This window comes from Anarrhichthys ocellatus, unplaced genomic scaffold (assembly GCF_004355925.1).
Source record: "Anarrhichthys ocellatus isolate YVR2014 unplaced genomic scaffold, GSC_Weel_1.0 scaffold124, whole genome shotgun sequence".
NCBI classification, from domain to species: Eukaryota; Metazoa; Chordata; class Actinopteri; order Perciformes; family Anarhichadidae; genus Anarrhichthys; species Anarrhichthys ocellatus.
Window position 1 is genome coordinate 107,799 of NW_022280154.1, and position 7,127 is coordinate 114,925.

Here is a 7,127-nt window from a genome sequence, read left to right on the forward strand (position 1 = left end):
TACCATTGGGTCTGTTAGCTAACATTGGGCACCATTGGGTCTGTTAGGTAACATTTTCTTCACAATACATTTGCATTTTCTTATTCGTATCTTGTTCACGTGTTTACAGTATTCAGATGTGTATTTAACATACATATATATGGAAATATATCACATCACATATAAAGTAAGTAAATAAGAATATAGACAGATGAGATAAATAGACACAAATGACTAAATCAACCAATAAAATAAGATGAATTCAAATCAAATAAAACAACTCTCATCCAGCATTCGTAGCAACTAAACAATAAGGTTTTTGATGATTGTTTTTTCACGTAACGTGCGTACTTCAGTAACGGCACTTCTGTAGTTACTTTAACCCGAACAACTTCTTTTCCTGAACCTGACACAAACAAAGACCGCATGCATGTAAAGAGCGTAAGTTGACCTGTGCTGCTGACCTTCTTTGCGTAAGAAATGATACGAGCCGTTGTATAAGGACACGTTGCATTAACCAACTAGTCAGAGGAGAGAAACGAGGAATTGTGATTTAAGAAGTTAACAGTTGAACCGTACGGAGAGGAAACATTTTCATCTGCCAAAATAAAAACAATAATTCCAGCTTGTATATACTGTATATGTAATATTACTGTTGTTCTGAATTAGAAAGGATGAGCTCCTTAGAATACACCTTGATGTTTCCAGTGAGTTGTAATTCACGTCTACAGCATCCCCTCTATGACTGAAATGTTTTTTATTTTATTAATTACAGCAAAGTCTGCAACGACTTCGATTTTTCAAGTAAAAATACCAAACATTTCCCGGTTCTGTCCATTGTGAGGACTCAGGTGATGGCAGGGAGGAAGACGAGGCCCATCCGTCCCCCCATCCTCCCCCTCCATCCTCCCCCTCCATCCCCTCTTTAATAGTTATTTTGCCAAAGTAATGAATGGCGGTGTCGGGGAAATAATCACGTTAATGATCGTAATTATTGTAATTGAACATTATTTGAGGTTTCGTATTGATGAGGAGAGGAGTGTGTGTGTGTGTGTGTGTGTGTGTGTGTAGGGTTGTGTGAGGACAGGAGGAGAAGATGTAGAGAATAAAATATATACATATAAAAAAAAAGATACGACGACTATCGATGCTCTCAGCTTCTCCTCTTCCTCACGCTTTATCTCCTCTTCTGCTCTCCAGCTCTTCTGGACTCCCCTCCCTCCTCCTCCTCCCCCACCTCCTCCACCTCCTCCTCCTCCTCCATCTCTTCCTCCTCTCACACTCCTCTCTCCTGTTCCACTCTGGCTGCTGTCGACTGCAGTGTGGAGAGCAGATCGAGAGGCAGGAGAAGAGATATGCAGGGAGAAAGAGGGGAATATGCAGTCGGGGTGGGGGGTGTAGTGACAGACTCGGTGTCTGTTTGATCTAAGCCGCCCCCCCCCCCGCCTGCAGCCCAGGGTGCCTCTCCCCAGAAACGGGGCCAAGTGAAGGAATCTGAGTGTGTGTGTAATGTATGCCTTCCTGTGTGTGTGTGTGTGTGTGTGTGTGTGTGTGTGTCAAAAGCTAATTTGAAGCTTGGTTTTTGTTTTTACAGTATGGAGTTCCAAGCTGCTATCGGCTATTCCTTCCATTACCCAGCATTCCTTGCTGTGGCTAAGTAGAGGAATAGGAGTGTGATTGTGTTTTCCCGTTACCTAAACTAAACCGTCTGTCTGTCTGTCTGTCTGTCTGTCTGTCTGTCTGTCTGTCCTTACCATTTTTCTGCAACAAGGTTGTTTTTTCTGGGCTTTGGCACCGCGAGTGAAGGAATCCTATACATACATATACATCGTGTACATATTCAAAATGTACACCAGAGCGTACAACAGCACGAAGGCCACGTTGTCCGAAACAAGACGCCAAACTTTATTATTCATTTTCAACCTTGACAAAGGTCCAGATCCACTCCTGCTTTTCTTACTGTTCCTAATTGTTTACCAGAGGAACTCAGATTCACTCGATAAAATGTCTTACAGCAGCTTCAACAGTTTACCTCAGACATTTGTTATTTGTTTACCATATTTTTTTCAGACTCTGGGTCTGAAAAAAATATGGTAGACAAATAAAAGTACGTTAAAACAAGTATTTTATTAAAGTATCAATTGTGTCCTTAAACCCAAAACTGAGCCAAAATGTCGTTGTTTGTCGTTGGTATATTATTAAGAATTGTGCATTCAGGAAATGTAATAACTTAAATAATGACCATGAAAATATCTAACATGAGAGGAGTTTGATAATCGTTGTTTAAAAAAAGTAAGAATCCCAAATATCATCATTAAAATCGAATTATCTGGGACGAAGGTGATCCACCGCATTTTGGCAAAATCTATACCTTTGGTAAGATCTCGCTCTCCCCTTCGTCTCATTCACCTTTAATCTGAAGAACGCGTAAGAAGAAGCGAGGATATTTATTTTGTCGAATTAAAAACCAAACCACAGCAGTCCTGTCGAGCTGCAGCCGATCAGCCCGACAACCATTCAGCCTGCGTCAGTGTGTCGGGGGGGATTGGTCTCGTCACTCTGAAAGGGCGGGGCCCTGAGGTCAGCGCCCCACCCCCCACCCCCCGAGGAGGCAAAGATGCTGAGGAGGACGAGTGGATAACTGAGAGAAGCTGAGACAGAGAGGGGGGGCAGATTGATAAGTGACATTTAATGAGGTGACGGGCAGTGAGGGGTTTCAGGCTGGATTCGATAGCGTGTGATGGGGTCAGACTGATGGAACGGTTTGCCAATACAGCGGCCTGCTTTGGGCTTTTAGTTAAATTCTGGGCAGTGTTGGTGCTTCTCTCCGACCGCCACTGTTAAAACTGAAAGTCAACGAAATTTCCTCACGGACCTTAATTATTATTAAAAACTGTTGGTATCTCACATCCATCGATAGTGTGTGAAGTCGTTGATCTTTACGTGTGTCCTATTGATATGGAATTGAACATCACTCCGGTCAGAAGTGTGAGGCAGCCTGAAAGAGGAGGAGGAGGAGGGGTGTTCTGCATCAGCAGCTGTTTGTCAGCTCCTCCTCTCTGACCTCGGGGTGGTGACCTGCAGTCGTCCCCCCCGGGCGGTGGGGGGGAGGGATCAAGCAAATGTCCGTCTGACCTCGCCCTCGTCAGCCACAACACACAAAGCAAAGCGACGTCTCAGTTTAACAACAGAAAGTTCCTCTCTCCATCTGTCAGCTCAGAAAAAAGGTTTATGTCACTGTACGACATATTGAATGTGAATACTGCAATTTCTGTATTAATTATTCCCCCGTTCAGTCCATGATGGTTTGCGATCCACTCGACTGTCTTCATGCTCGGTGGTTTTTAGGTTAAATTCAAGCTCTGGAGCAAAATTATCTGTTTGTATCACAGATTATATTAAAGAAATGGACGTGGTCATCGTGACGTCATTGGTTTGTGGACTGCCACTTTGAAGCCGATTTCGCCGTCCTCATTCGGATTACAGCCGTCGCCATGTTGGATTTTTTGCAACCAATGATCTAATGACGCCGTATACGTCTCTGGTAGAGACCTGTCAATCACCATGTAGCCCCGCCCTAAAGCATCCCCTGCTTTATGGTCTGTTTGACTCTAAATGGACCATAATGTACTAAATGAACATCATGCTGTATTGAAGAAGAATTGAAACTAGAGATTGAGACCATAAACTCATGTTTACAATGTTTACTGAGGTAATAAATCAAGAGAGAAGTAGAGTAATTTTCTCATAGACTTCTATACAACCAGAGGAGTCGCCCCCTGGTGGACACTAGAGAGAATGCAGGTTTAAGACACTTGCGCATTGGCTCCACTCAGCAGAACCGGAGGTTGCCGCCTGGTTTATATCCACGGAAGAGAATATCACATTTTTTGTGAAATGACAGAAGAAGTACTCCTTACCATCTCTATGACTGCACATAATCTGATGACGTTCGATAAAAACAACTTGAGACAGAATGACAAGAGGGGAAAATAGAGCTTCTTAAAACTGATTTAACCTCCAGAAATGGAAGTGTCTAATTTAGATTGCACCCAAACACAAATAATCTACTTGCTTTACGTCTTTAAAATGCTTCAAATAACCAACAAACTAAAACACAACCTGCAGCATAATAATGTTAAAACGTGATCAATTGACCAGTCTGGAGGACTGGCTGGTCTCTTATCTCAGCCTATCAGCAGACCAGCTATTAGCCGGGGTCACCACGTCAATACAGCATCAGATCTCAGGCTCAGCGGCCGTCTGCTTAATCCAGAGAAGACGAGACGTCGATGTCATCGAGCCTTCCCAGGGTCCGTCATCTCAAAACATTCTGCATAAGACTACAAGATTGTATTTATATTTAAACATTTGCTTTGATTAACAAAATAAATCTTGGCACTTGTATTTTTAATTATTTATACTTTTAAGGTGTTTAGGAAGTCATTTTTATTTTATTGTTGTGGAAACATGTTCAAACAACAAAGTTTCTCATCAAAAACTACATTTACAAGATTACATTTGAACACAACGTGATAACGTTTTGATTTACCGTCACGACCAACGCGATGCCCTCTATCCATCTCTCCAATCCCACCGCGGCGCTACCAGAATGCATTGCGCGGCTGATTACATAGACAATAAAAGGGAAGCGGAAAATGACGTATCATGCGGCACCATGAGATCAGATTGTATAGAAGTCTATGAGACAATGACTCTACTTCTCTCTCGATTTTATTACCTCAGTAAACATTGTAGGGCGGGGGTACTGTGATTGACAGGTCTCTAACAGACGTATACGGCGTCTCTACATCACTCCTCCGCATTCCAAATATGGTAATATGGCCATAATCCAAGATGGCGACGCCGAAATCGAGGCTTCAAAGCGTCAGTTCACAAACCAGTAGGTGACGTCACGTTGACTTTGTCCACTTCTTATACACAGATATACAGTCTATAGTCAGAGCAGAAACAAGCTGCAGACAGAATTCGTTTCTCATTGTGGTGAAGGCGAGACCTCCCTTACTTTTAATGTCACTATTTAGAATCTGCCGTAAAAAATTGGAAGAAAACTGCAGCTCTCTTCGACCGTGGTGGTGTGTGTGTGTGTGTGTGTGTGTCTGGAGAGAAATATGTGTAAAAATACCAAGAGAGTATGTGTTAGGAGAAGGTGGAAAAAAAGAGACAGAGAGGAGAGGACATAATTATAATTACAGTCTTTAATCCTCTGGACACACACACACACACACAGGGCGAGCTGTTAATTAACTATTTGGCGACAGGGGACTCTGGTATTGGGCTAATTATTTGAACCGCACATCCCTGCACTCGTCTCCTCCTCTCAAGCGCTTCCAGAGAGGCAGACAGGTATTCCTCGCTTTGAGCTTACCTGGTAATTGAAAGGTTTTTTTTTTTTGCGTGGAGATCAGTTCGCTCCAAAATCCCTTGAAGCTGAAGTCCAAACCATCGGGGACGGGGAGCGAGCTAAAGTTAGGCTTCTCTTTCTGCTGCAGAGTTATCCACAGTGTAATACGGATTTAGCTTTTAAAGGAGGACAAGGAGGCAGAATAACCGGCTGTCGTCTCCTTATTAAAGGTTTTTTTTTTAAGTCTGCGAGACTTTCTCTGCGGGCAGAATTCAGCTCAGTTTCAACGTGTCCAAATCCTAAGAGGGACTCTGCTGAAAGGGTTTAAAGTAGAAATACAACATATAAACACAGTAAAACACACAGTATTATGAGATAACATAAACAGACACCGTTACAACGTGTCATCTACATGCATTTGAAATATTTTGGTATATTTTGAGATTCACGGAGGTTTAATTTAACGTGAATTTTAGTGAAGATGTTGAATCTAACATGTAGAACAACGATCATTTCAGTCTCTATCTGTCTTCATGTTATATTTTTTACACGTCTGAAAGTGAGTGTGCATTAATGAGTGTGCATAAGTGTGTGTATGCGTGTGTGTGTGTGTGTTTGTGTGTTTGCCGTTTGGAAGCAGCAGTCAGGTGGATGCAGTCTGTTTCTAAATCAGATCTCTGTGTGATTCACTGGGTTGATGAGTCACCGCAGCAGCACGAGCACAACCAGCCTTGTCTTCCAATACACCCCCTTAACACACACACACACACACACACATAAAGGTAACACCCTGTAGCTATGACTCCCTGTGTTTGTTTCTAACTGTACATGTATGTGACGTTTTAGCATGTGTTTCCATATGTCGACCTGCCTGTGTGCGTGCATGTGTGTGTGGGGTTTGTGAGTGTGAGTGCACTAAATAATGAGATAGTGCCTAATGTAGAAGCTGCTGATGTCATGTGTTTGCTTCTCCTCGCTGCTGAACTCCTCATTTCCTGGGCATTCATCATTTATCAGCCAATCACCTTGCGCGCGCACACACAGAAACACGAGCGCATGTGCACACTCATTATCTATATACACGCTCAAAGATGCAGGCGGTACAATATACAGGATATAAGCTATTGACATATGGCGACAAGGACCGGAAGATTTGCAGAGCAAAGGAAGAGAAAGGATAAAAACGTGAATGATGGATGATGTGATTCAACAAAGCAGCAGACAAGAAAGTGACTGAGAATGTGTGAAATCAAACTAGCAACAGTAGTAGAACTAGTAACGTATATCCACATTGTGTAACCTCCGTCTGCCTCAGACAGCTGAGTGAAACGGGATCATATCGTTCGCAGCATCAGACACGAGCGGATTCCTGCAACAAGATGCGGTTCACATGTGTAGTCGAATTGAATTTGGATCAAGTAAAAGTGTTCCGGAGAAGCACACAGCATCATCAGTGCTGACTGTGTTTACGTTACTCCTAAAATTCCGTTATTGATTCTAAGAAAAGGATAACATGCTTTAATTGCACCGTTTCACTCATATTCTCCACATGTATGCTGCAGAGCACAGCCCGATGAATGTCTGAAGATGACTCTGATACATGATGTTCCAGCATCAGTGTCTCAGTCTGGACTTGACTCCAAATTCTGTGTGCATTATGTCCAACAAACATCTTAAAGATTCACGATACGACATTCAGAGCATTAATATAGCAGCTAACTACTAGTTAGCATTATAGCTAACAACTAGATTATATAACAGCGAACAATGTGTTAATAAAGCA